Source organism: Diabrotica undecimpunctata, chromosome 8 (genome assembly GCF_040954645.1).
Source record: "Diabrotica undecimpunctata isolate CICGRU chromosome 8, icDiaUnde3, whole genome shotgun sequence".
NCBI lineage: Eukaryota > Metazoa > Arthropoda > Insecta > Coleoptera > Chrysomelidae > Diabrotica > Diabrotica undecimpunctata.
Window position 1 is genome coordinate 24115597 of NC_092810.1, and position 13655 is coordinate 24129251.

Consider the following 13655-nt stretch of genomic DNA (forward strand, 5'->3'; position numbering starts at 1 on the left):
GTAGATTTACTATTTCCTATCACACTACTTGGTTCTTTAAAAATTGGTTTTGTTGAAGATTCGGTTACAAGTCTTCTGGATGCATGGTTAACACCTAAGTTCTCCATGGATCTAGATCTTCTTAGAGCAAACTTTTCATGGACATTTCTGTTAGAAGCTGCGATGGATTTAGCAGTACTCGAAGGGTTTCTATTCTAAGATGGTACTGTGGGTCTCGGAGATTTTTTTCTTATTTTTGATTTAGTGGTGTCCATTTTAATTCCTCGTCAGCAGATTCTACAGAAGTGTTTTCAGATTCTTCTGAACGTTAGCTGGACAAAAAACTTTTAAAAAGGAATTATGCAATTTCTTTTTAAACTGAAATATCCCTCTGCACAAGTTAAAAAATCACTATCGTATAGACACAAAATTTTGCATCTCTTATTTTGTAATTTAACTTTTGTCAATAATATCGAAATTTGATTTTATATAACACAATTCATTTTTAACAGACTTTTTAAAAATATTTTAACATTTATCAACGGCGGTACAAGTCGGATCAAAACTTGAATTAACCTTTTTGATGCCGTCGTAGTGTTCAGCTAAAAATATAGCAATTTTAAGACAAGTCTCCCATCTGGTTAATACTGATTCTGGTGGCAAAGGAATATAATCCAAAGATATTCGGATTTTAACTGATTTTTAATACTTGTCATCACATCTTTGAATTGAGTACTCCATTGAGTACAGCAATCTGTCCATTGGCATTAAGCATTTGGTATGGTAAAAACTGACAGTAATAGTGACTGTCAGACATGTAGAGAGTTACTCTAGTGAGTAACCTCTTTAAAATTCTGAAATTACAATTTTATTAGTTGAATACACTTACATATTATGTTCAGTTGGACAGGAAGTCGGATGGGAATTGCCGTTTTAGTATACGCACTTCAAAGACGTTCCGCAAATTTATTTGTCGAGCAAACGCGTTAGGATGCACTAGCACTCGTTCACAGTATTTAGCGCTAAAACGTTGTATGGCTTCTTTTACGGATTCTAGGGGGATATCGTGTTGAATCACCTCATTGGATACATAGTATGGCGCATTGACTATGGCACGCAGCACCTTGTTTTGGAATCTCTGTAAGATGTTTGTATTGGAGACGCTAGCAGTACCCCATAGCTGAATCCCATAAGTCCATATGGGCTTGAGGAGGGACTTGTAAAATTTTGTTATCCAAAGATAGTTTTGAATTGCGTTCAAAGACCCAATACATATTTCTCAATTTAAGTCCAAGCTGTTTTCGTTTGTTAAAAATATGTTTTTTCCAAGTTAGACGGCGATCCAAGTGCATGCCAAGATATTTAGCGTCCTCGGATTGAGGAGTTAGACAATTATCAATATATACAGGGGGGCATGTTTCTCTACGTAGCGTGAATGTAACATGTATTGACTTAGTTCCATTAGATTTGATGCGCCATACTTTCATCCATTACTGAATTCTATTTAGGTTTGATCGAAGATTTCTTCATCCTGTTGATGGATCTGTGTGGGATGCCAGGATAGCAGTGTCATCTGTATACGTTGCAACAGTAGTTATACTAGATGTTGGAATGTCCGCTGTGTATAAAAGATATAGAATTGGGCCGAGAACGCTGCTTTGTGGGATGCCTGAGTGAATAGGATATTTTAGGCGAGCGGTTTACCCCTCAAAAGACGCTTAGAAACAGAATATACCGACTAAAATTCTTTTTGCATTTCTAATGCACCAAACGTTTTTTATTCGATTCTATATATTTTTCCAAGATGAAATGTATTTTTTTTTAATTTTTACAAGTGGGCCGGCAATTGTTATTAACAAATAACTAATACAAAAAAGCAATTTCGCCGAATTGCTTCGGAATCAATTTTTTTTAGGTGTATCTTATCAAAATAAACACTTTTTCTCTCTTGATAATTTTTCGAAAAATGCTTCCTTTTCGAGTTATTTGCATTTTTTTGTTGAAAAAATGCCTTAATTAGTGATTTTTGGGATTTTTTTTCTAAAAAACTACTAAATGAATTGCAATTCTACAAATAGCTTTATAATCTTTAAACCGTCGAGTACAAGTTAGAATATTTTGACAAGGATAATTTTGTTCTATCTTGCTAAAAACGTGGACCCAAATATTTCGAATACGCCTTTCGAGCAGTCTACCGCTAAGTGTGTACAGCGGTTGCGGCGATACAGGCGTGCGGCACGTAGAAATATTTGTTTAAATTTAAAAAATTAATTCAATACAAATATTACGTACAATTTATTAAAAAAAAAAGATATTTCTAATTATTTTTATATAGGCATAATTAAAACAATTAAAATTAATTTTTTACAATGCTATAATAATGTAATTTTTCTTTTAATATACGTGGTGACTATATTATTTAATGTTTTATTACAGTGAAATACATTAAGCAATATATAATTAATTTTCATTGAAAAATATAATAAAATTAAAATATAATATTAATTATACATCGTTTTCATTGTCAATAATTTGAAAATTTTCGTCAACAGCAACAGGATTTCCATCTAATAAGCTGATTTCATTGTCTTCAATAAAGTCGTCTTTAACATTTTTACAATTCTCTGGTGTACATGCACATACTGCGCAGCATTCTAAATTATAGGAAATACAATTACAATTTTTCGTAGAACATTTTCCGGTACATGAGCAGAAATACTTTTGTAACATATCTAAACTAGTTTCGCCTTCAAAATAATTAAAATCGAAACAATTATTTTCCATTGTCCAACCATGGGTTAATGGATCAAGAGATGAAGTAATATTGTTTTTTGCTTGAATCCATTCATTTATTTGCCACTTTGCTCTTAAGTAATGTTGTAATAATGCTGGTTTCGAAGGTGGTAATTTTTCATTAGATGCATTTTTTTTTAGCGCCTACAGCACCTCAACCGCTGTACACGCTTAGCGGGATACTCCCGAAAGGCATATTCGAAATATTTGGGTCCACGTTTTTAGCGAGATAGAAACCATTTATCCTTGTCAAAATATTCTAACTTGTACTCGACGGTTTAAAGATTATAAAGCTATTTGTAAAATTGCAATTCATTTAGTAGTTTTTTAGAAAAAAAATCCAAAAATCACTAATTACGGCATTTTTTCAACAAAAAAATGCAAATATCTCGAAAAAGAAGCATTTTCGAAAAATTATCAAGAGAGAAAAAGTGTTTATTTTGATGAGATACACCTAAAAAAATTGATTACGAAACAATTTGGTGAAATTGCTTTTTTGTATAAGTTATTTGTTAATAACAATTGCCGGCCCACTTGTAAAAATTAAAAAAAAATACATTTCATCTTGGAAAAATATATAGAATCGAATAAAAAAGGTTTGGTGCATTAGAAATGCAAAAAGAATTTTAGTCGGTTGATGCTCTGCTTATAGGGGTAAACCGCTCGCCTATTTAGTGTGCTCGGTACCGTTATTCACCAGGAAGTGTCTATTTTCTATGTAGGATTTTAAGAGCTGGAAGTGAGGATAGGGTAGGAGCTTCTTTAATTTTATTTGTAGTCCTATGTGCCATACCTTGTCAAAAGCCTGAGATATGTCAAGGAAAGCAGCAGAACAGTATCTTTTGGCGTTAAAATCCTTGTTTATTTGGTTGACTAGCCTATGCACTTGTTCTATGGTTCCGTGATTGTCTCGGAACCGAATTGATGTTCTGAAATTATTTTATGTTCGTCTATTATCGTTTTTAACCTTTTTACGTACATCTTTTCAAAGACTTTGCTAATCATAGGCAAAAGGCTTATAAGCCGGTATGAAGATGCATTTTCCGGGTTTAAGGATCTTTATGATTTGTGCCACTTTCCATGAACTAGGGAAGAAGTTTAGGCGCAGCATTACATTAAATATAAAGGTTATTAATTTTATGCACTTATCCGAGACTTCTTTTAGAATATTGCCATCTTTGAAACATAGACTGACATATTTCATTCGAAAAGTTGAAGAACTTGGTATTTGAGCTGGTTGATCCTCAATTTTTTAAAGAGTTTTTACACCATTAATTTTTTAACTTGTGCAGAGGGATATTTCAGTTTAAAAAGAAATTGCAAAATCCTTTTTAAAAGTTTCTTGTCCAGCTGACGTTCAGAAGAATCTGGAAACACTTCTGTAGAATCTGCTGACGAGGAATTAAAAATGAATACCACTAAATCAAAAATGAGAAAAAAATCTCCGAGACCCACAGGATCATCTCAGAATAGGAACTCTTCGAGTACTGCTAAATCCACCGCAGCTTCAAACAGAAATGTCCATGAAAAGTTTGCTCGTAGAAGATCTAGATCCATGATGAACTTTGGTGTTAACCATGCATCCAGAAGAGTTGTAGTTGAATCTACAACAAAACCAATTTTTTAAGAACCAAGTAGTGTGGTAGGAAATATTAAATCTACTCTTAAACGAGCAGCTGCAAACAAACCAGAAACTATCGCAGAACCAAGAGTAACAAAACCACCAAAAGTCGCAACTTGAGATTTCAAAGGAAAATATAAAGAATTACAAGAAAAACATAAAAAGCTAATAGAAGCATATTCTTCACTTAAAGAACGATGTGCAGATAGTGAAGAGATGAGAAAAAAATATGATGAAATAATTGCTGGAACTCCGCCTCCGGTAAGTGCTGGGTGGATTGAGTAGCTCAGTAAATGCCGGTGCCGGTCCCAAGCCCGGATAAAGGAGGAGGGTTGGGGCGATGGGCTAGCAACTCATCTCTTGTCAAAAGAAATAAATGCTAAAAATGTTGATCAACAGCCTCGGAATACAAGGGATGGATCAAAACAGAGACGACTAATGCAACGGAAAAGGAAAATGATATTGGCTACATGGAATGTACAAGGACTTAGAACCAAACAAGCAGAAGTATTTAAAGAATTAGCGGAAAGAAAAATAGATATATGTATTCTTACTGAGACCAAGAAAAAGAGAAAAGGAAATGAAGAGATAGGAGAATATATACATATCTACAGTGGAGTGAGTAAAGATAACAGCTAAGAGAGGAGTCTCTATTGCCATTCGAAAAAATCTTAAAAACAATATTAAATCGTGAACCAAAGTAAATGAACAACTGCTAATATTGGAAATTAAAAAGAATGGGCATAACATCGTAATTGTCGGAGTGTATGCCCCAAATGAAGATGCAGATCCAGAAAGTTAAGACGATTTCTACAACAAGATGAATGAAATACTCTCTGAAGTTAAAGAAAACTGTGAAATCTTTATACTCGGAGATTTAAACGGCAGAGTAGGGAGAGAAGAAAATAACAGAGTCGTAGGAAGATATTGGGAACAAATGACCAATGACAACGGAATGCGTCTTAGAGATTTTTGTGAAACAATGTCTCTCAAAATTATGAATAGGAATCTGCGCTTGATAATCGACTATGTAATCCTACGTCAAACTTCCCAGCTGAAAACAACTGACGTAAGGGTATACCGTGGATCAGAATGTGGATCAGACCATCGTTTACTTATGGCCAATGTGATAGTTAATTATCGCAAAAACAATAACACTCAGGTACAGAATATAGAAAAGACACAAGAAGTAACATCCCCTAAATATAACCTAGAAAGCTTAAGAGAAGATTCAACGAAATTTCTTTACAAATTACGACTGGCCACAAAATTACAAAATGTGGATCGAGAAAATATATCAGCGGAAGAATTGTACCAGCAACTTAAAAATGCATTCATAAGGCTGCGAGTGAAGCTTTGGGGTATAAAGACAAACATGAAACAAAAAATCAAGAATGGTGGTTGGAGAATATGCAAACGTTAGTAAACAAGAAGAAAACTGCTTATTAGAAATGGATGTCAACGAGAAAGGAGGAAGATCACAACATATATAAAAAATTAAATCTAGATGTAAAAAGAGAAGTAGTGAAAAGTAAAAATGAGATGTGGGATCGAAGATGTGCAGAGGTGGATAGGTATATGGGTGGAACAAGAGTTGGACAAGCGTGGAAGGTGATAAAGTCTCACCGGAGAGAAGGAAAGAAAAAATCTAACTTACAGTTAATAGATCTAAAACAGTGGAAACACCATTATGAGGTGTTAAAAGGTTGTAGATTAAAAGTCTTTTGAACATGTTTTTGTAAAAATTCAATAAAAAAACTTTAAGCTAGATTATCTCACATTTAGTTATTAGCACTTTCACCTTCCAAGCCCTTCAATTATTTATGTTATTTCTGTCAACTAAATGCCTAAAGAGTTTGGTAGTCATTGTACGGTACTTGTGTCGTCAGTCATTTATTACCAAGTTCATAATTTCACAATTCCCTACATTCTCTACTATTTCGACAATCTGGCAAAGTTGTGCGAAAATGGCAAACGGATTTATGCCCAGGTATTTTTTTTTATTCTGTATCTCTTTAACTTTCGTTATATGAGTGTTTTTTGTTAACAATATTATTTTTGATAGTTTACTACAGTCTTCTGACATTTAGCTATATAAAAAACTAGTTTTCTCTTTGAATTTTATTGAAATGCTTTATAACTTTCATATAAATGTCGGTGGAAGCGATACCTTAATATAATTTTCTCCTTCAGTTCTTTTATTATCTATGTGTATCCTCGTACCCCCAACCAAACAAGTTTTTAAATGTTGCATCAATATTTCAATAGTGTATATCGTTTTTTGTACACTTAATTAACAAATTTAGAGTATTAACAAATGATTAAGTAGGCTAAATAATATGTTTATGTGGGATTAAGCCACAATAGATTGCCGGAGTGATGACGTATTTTTTATTGACATCTGCCAGTTTCACTTTCCGAACAAACCTTGTTTAGTGTGGGTAATTTGTATTTTTCGTTATTTTTTCATTTTTTTTACATAATTTTTCCGCTTTTTGAAATATCTAAGTATTCTAATCGTTACTACAACAATTTTACAAGGATGTGTAAATAATAAAGCATGTTGTTTTATAAAAATAGCAATAAAATGCATGTCTTAGTAAAGTAAGGTTAGAATTTCTTTAATTTAAACTTTTTAATTATATTCCATAGAAATATAACACCGAATCATGATGGTATTATCGTAAAAAACACCATACTTAAGAAGAAAAAGCAACAGAGGAAGCAAAATTTAACTTTATAGAATCTTGAGATTGGGCAAACCCTGGCTTTTCAACTTTTGTTTGGAAAGTAATAATAACAATATGGCCGCCGTGACGTTACACTCCGGCTGTCCATTGATTGTAATGAAAATTACTTTTATAATTGTTTGAAGTTTCGATTTCCACCTCGGATATCGTTTTCAAAAAACAAAAAAGATTATTTTGAAAATAGTGAGCTGTTAGTATAACCAATAGTTGTTGTTTGGTGGTTCCTCCTCTATCTTTTCTCCCTCGTAAGGATGTAGTGTTGTCAAGTAATTTGTTTGACTATTTCTGTCCAATTATCTCTCTCCTGTGCCTGTTGGTTTGCTTTGGCTGTTATGTTTTTCAAATTTATGGGTGACTTACTTGTTTATGTATTATATTATAAGTGTAGATGATGTATATCTGACTTTTTTATTGATCTGCTAATGTTGGTATATTCTTGTTGATAACTTCTTCTTTTAATATTGGCAACCAGAGCCTTCTACATTCTGATGATCGGTTTGCTACACATTTTTCTTCATTAAGTAGAATGAAAGCTGTTTCTTGGATTTTTCTCTATTTCGTGGATGTTTATTTCATGAATATTAATGCATCTTTACATTGTACTCTGTGCTCATTGTCCCACGCATGTTTGCATTTATGTGATTTGTCGAAGTCTGTTTTATGCTGGTTTATCCTAACCACTTAGTGGTCTTGACGTTTCTCCGACATAGAAATGTTAATCCCATACAAACATATTAATATAATCTCAGTAGAAGGATGGATGGATAGGAATTTAAACTCACTTTATTTTTTAACATTTATATATACATCGTTTAAAGAGCGAAAAACGAAGGCTATACACTTTGAGACACAATTTATATAAAATACGTTTATAAAATCAAATAATGAGTTATTGTATAACGGTATATATTTATTGTACATATAAAACCAATTTGCTGGTCATTTGGGCACTAAATCTATATATAATTTATTATTTGTACATTCCTTTATAATTTTCATAGCTGCAAATGTGATTGTCTTTAATATATTTAAGTTTTGATTAAACCAAATGAGTAGTTTTTATTTATTTCCTTAAAATAATTTGTGATCCTATATTTACAACTTTTATACAAAAAACACATCCATAACCTGACTTTGAAATCTGACAATTGAATGGTGGGTCGCAACAATGTTGTAAGCGACAGATTGGGTCAAAGTGAGGTGTTAATGCAATATTGTTGTATATCCAAAGACCAATGCGAGCATCTTTCAATCTAGCTAAAAACATTTTGCCTTCCCTGAGTTTTTCGTACTTCGATCTTCCTCGTTCAGATACGTGTACGTTTTGTGATAAAATGTATATCAAGCTTGTGGTTACTCCAGGCGGTCCAGAAAGAAGTGCTATTCTTGTTGACAGTAAACTCCACCATTCACGTGCTGAGGCTGGATACAAAGCATTGCAGTTGGATGCTGAAAAGGCTAATCCACAACTCTTCGTACTCTTCACTGATCTTAAGCAAGTGTTGTACTGTCCAACATTGACTCATTCTTCAGTGTTCTACCAACGTCAGTATGCCACTTACAACTATGATATTCACGATGCAGGTTCAAACGATGCTACTGTGATGTTGTGTTACATAAAACTTAACTTTCGTCCATTGAACTAAGCAGAAATAAAAAAACTCATAGTCTGGTCTGACCGATGCGTCGGCCAGATTAATAACTGGAGAATGATGTCTATGTTCCGTTTGCTGATTGTGAATAGATATTTCACTTAAGTAGAACAAAAGCTTCTTCGCTAGACTTCTCGCTCATAGAGAGAAAGAAAAAAAGAGTAATGGTGAATGTACCCTTCGACTGGGTGGCAGTGATTGCCAACCCACGTTCCAGCAAGCCCTTCAATGTGTACTACATGGAGCAAAAAGACTTCAAAGACTTTTCAGCTTGTGAGAACTACTTGTGGAAAGATCCCAAATGTAAGATCACTGAGTACCGTTGGTTCAACAGCGATGATTCTACGAGAATAATGGCTAGAACTTCTCACAACGTCATCCAACCTTGGCAAACATTCTCACTTGTGAATAAAAAATGGGTTGCACAAGCCATCCGAGCATTCAACTACCAAATTGATGCGTTGTCGAATGCGTATACCCTGCCTATAAAAATAAAAGAAGAAAAACGCAAAAATCTACTAGATGTGTGCCAGTACTTACCTGAAACCCGAATACCGAGAGTTTTATGAAAAATTAGAATAAGATGGAACATTATTTTTAAGTTTAAATTTAAGGAGCATTAAACTGTGTACTTAGCATATAAAATATATTAATAAACATTTTGAATTGATTATAGTTTATTATGAATATTAGATACTTTTTTCAAAACCTAAATAAGCTAAAACATCGCATAGTAATCAGGTGCAACACTGTTATATATCCAGTATAATACAACATTATTACTGGGATATTTTTTTGAAATAATTTTTTTCTGCCTGCTCTGTGTAAACCTGTATAATTTGTTTACAAATCTATAACGTTATCTTGTTGTTAAATGAAATTGATTTTTTTTCAGTGCTTATTTTCATAAATAACTTCAATATGTTTTTTCATATCTTGCATAATCCAATTCTGTCGCTTACAACATTGTTGCGGCCCACCATTCAATTGTTTACTTGTTTTCTGTTTTGCATATCGTTGGTGATTCTGTAAAACCTTGTATAAGAATTTAGTTGTACCCTTTGTATAGAAGGAATCGTTAATTAGTGAGACCAGGACTTCCAACACATTTTTTTGGGAGATTTAAGAAAATTTTTATGGATAGTCCACCAGTAATACAGGAAGATTTGCTTTTGATGCTATGCTATTGATTGTTTGGATCAGTTCAGACTTATCAACTGGTCTTATAAAGAACTTTCTCGGCACTTTCGCCACCTGCAAAACCTAGTATGAGATCAAATGAAGACATTTTATAAAAATTACTTAAATATCTTATAAAAATTTGTTAATACATAAGTAAACTAAAAGTTACGAAAATATATTTTTCACTATTTGTGATAAAAAAGTGTTTTCTATTTCAATAGATTTTTAAACTTATCAAACTTCTTTACACATATATGTGTCTGTTGCTATTCAAGGGTTAATAAAAGATCACTATAATCGAGACTGTACTGTTTTCTCAATGATACTTAAACCATTTAATATAGATTTTCAAAATAAATTCTTTATATTTAAAGTTTGATAATTTAAACTTCACTTTGAGAAATAAAAAAAAATGCGGGAGGTCTAAAAAGTTCGATCATTTTAATGTAGGTAGAAAAACATTTAACAAAACATTTATTTCAGATTCCATACCAAAAGAAATTCAATGTAGTTCACGACATAAAGACTTCATTTTACCAAAATAAGGCTATCAAAAAATTATAATAAAACTCCCAAGCAAATTACCGTTCAGGTGTTTTTAGATTCAAATACGTCAGCTGGACAAGCAGCTTTTGCAAAGGATTTGGGCAATTTCTTTTTGTACTGAAATATCCTGCACAAAATTAAATCGTGTCGTTAAATATGAACGTTTTAAAAACTTATTGTAATCTGAAAAATAAGATAAACTTATTTCAATATTCATATTCAATCAATTATTCTGCGAAAAAAACATTTTACATCATGTTGAGTCACAAGACTGACTCACAACCTCACAACACAAGTAAGTTTTTGTGATCTAATATTATGTTTTAATTATTTTTTGTGGGCCGATCCCGGTGGTACTGCAATACCGGGCCAACCCGTGATAGAAGTGGAGCAAGCCCCTTAACCTTCCATCTATTTCCAAAAATCAGTTTAATATACTGGCCCCGCATGCGGGGCGTATCAGATATTAAGCTGATAAGAACAGATACTACACTTTGATCTTAGCCAGAGGCCGAGAAGCGATAACTACAAAATAGTATTCATTTGACTCTCGACCTGTAAACATCGATACGAATTAGGCGAAAGTTTATAGTGGTGATTAAAAACGGGCTCCGGCCGCGTTTTTACCGTCATTATCGTTCAAGTGGATATACTATTTATAAACTATTTAAAAATTAAAATATACAGTTTTAACAATTAAAATGAGTGCTCCACCAGATTTATCGGTGAGTGTTCCTTTTTATACTGCTACTGTTAATGGTCAAATAATAAATACTCAATATCAGCAACAGCAAATTCAACCAGAATGCCCAAATGTCCTTTTTCCACAAAATTTACAACCAAATTCAGCACAAATTTTAAATAACCCACCAACAACAATATATTATGTTCCTAACCAAGTACTATCACAATCTTCCTCAAACTGTCAATACAATCCTAAAATAAATCCCACATTATCTTCACCTCAAAATGGAGCTTACGATTCGATAGAGATGACACGTACATTACAAAGTGAAGAATCTTCAGGGGAAATCAGCGACATTGAGTCATCGGACATCCACGAATGGCAAACTATACAACATAGTAACAAAAAACGCAAAATTAATCCTCCGACACCAACAGAAAACGAAGACACAGTAGTAACTAGCAATAAATTTCAGATTCTACAAAATGAAAACGAAAACGACAACAATAACAGTACAGAAAATACCAACGAAACTCCAGCAACCTCTAAACCCCCACCAATTTTTATATATGGTGTTACTGAATACAATAAAATGGTTAATAGCCTATCGGAAGTAACACAAACAGAGACATTCTATTGTACAGCATTAAAGAACAACACAATAAAAATAAATTCCCGTGACTCAGAAACATACCGAAAACTGGTAAGACATTTAAACAGCAAAAAAATTGTGCATCATACGTACCAAATGAAAGAGGATAGAGCATACAGAGTTGTAATTCGTAATCTACATCATACAGTGCCCATTAATATAATAAAAAGCGAAATAGAAAAACATGGGCATTTAGTACGCAATATTGTAAATATAAAACACAGAGTAAGTAAGGACCCTCTAATGATGTTCTACGTCGATATAGAACCTAATCGAAATAATAAAAAAATATATGAAATTCAATTTATAAACAATGCGAAAATAGTTATTGAGCCACCGTATAAAAAGAATAACATTGTCCAGTGTACCAGATGCCAATTGTATGGACACTCTAAGACATACTGTAATAGACCTTATCACTGTGTCAAATGTGGAGGCAACCATATGTCAGCTGATTGTAAAAAACCTAGAGACACACCCGCCATATGTGCTCTCTGCAATGGAGCACACACCGCAAATTACAAAGGATGCATGGTATATAAAGAGTTAATTAGCAGTAGAAACAGAGCAAGAGGAGTATCATCGTACACTCCAGCGAACAATCAACTACAATATAACAGAAATACAGTACAGAATAATCCGCACTTAAACAATCAAAATCACGCGACTTACACACAAGCAACGGGTGGAACAAATGTAAATAATGTCCATAAAAATACGAACTCATACAACCAGAATCATGCAACTTACGCTCAAATAACAAGTGGAACACATTTAAGTAATACAAACAGTGACATTGGAGAGATGATGAAGAGTTTCCTTAACGAATTCAAAGCTATGTTTTCACAACTAATTAATCAAAATAGCGTGATCTTAAACATGCTTTCCACAGTAATAAATAAAATTAGTAATGGAACTTAAGTCACTACGAATTGCACAATGGAATGCCAACGGCCTAGGCAACCATAACACAGAAGTTACTAACTTTCTTAAACATAACAAAATTGATGTTCTACTCATATCGGAAACCCATTTCACTGACAGAACGATGTTCAAGATCCCTCATTATTCTATTTACAACACCAACCATCCTGATGGAACAGCACACGGTGGCGCTGCTATTATTGTACGTAACACTATACCACACTATGAGGAAATAATGTATCAGACGGAAAAAATACAAGCTGCAGTAATCTGTATCAGTTCTCAACCATGGTCTTTTGACATTGCGGCAATGTACAGCCCTCCAAGGCATAATATCACCACAGCAGAATATGAAGACTTCTTCAAACATCTATCAAACAAATTCGTAATTGGAGGTGACTGGAATGCCAAGCATACAGACTGGGGATCAAGACTATGTACGACAAAGGGAAAAAATCTCAGACAAGCCATAGCTAACACAAACAGCTCTTACTTATCTACAGGGCAACCCACCTACTGGCCATCAGATCCAAACAAAATCCCAGATCTACTCGACTTCTTTATCCTCCATAACATGGCCTTAAATTATTTTGACATACAAGCATCCTGGGATCTGTCCACCGACCATACTCCCATAATTGTGACACTATCTACGCAAATTATAAAACGTCCGAATATCCCTAAGTTGACAACATCAAAAACCAACTGGAATATATTCGAGTCTTACATAAATGAAAATTTAAATTTAAATATAAGATTAAAGCAACCAGACGATATCGATAATGCTGTGCTTCTTCTCACCCAAACTATACATGCAGCCGCTGAAATAGCTACACCCCCTCAGAATGACAAAGAACCAAGTGACACCAAC

General features: G+C 33.5%; 1 non-coding gene across 1 annotated transcript; it reads right to left on the reverse strand.

Annotated features, from left to right (window-relative positions):
- Nucleotides 1-10854: 10854 nt before the first annotated feature.
- Nucleotides 10855-11046, reverse strand: LOC140449259 (U2 spliceosomal RNA). The gene has a single exon (XR_011951767.1). It is a non-coding gene; the product is annotated as a U2 spliceosomal RNA (small nuclear RNA).
- Nucleotides 11047-13655: the final 2609 nt, after the last annotated feature.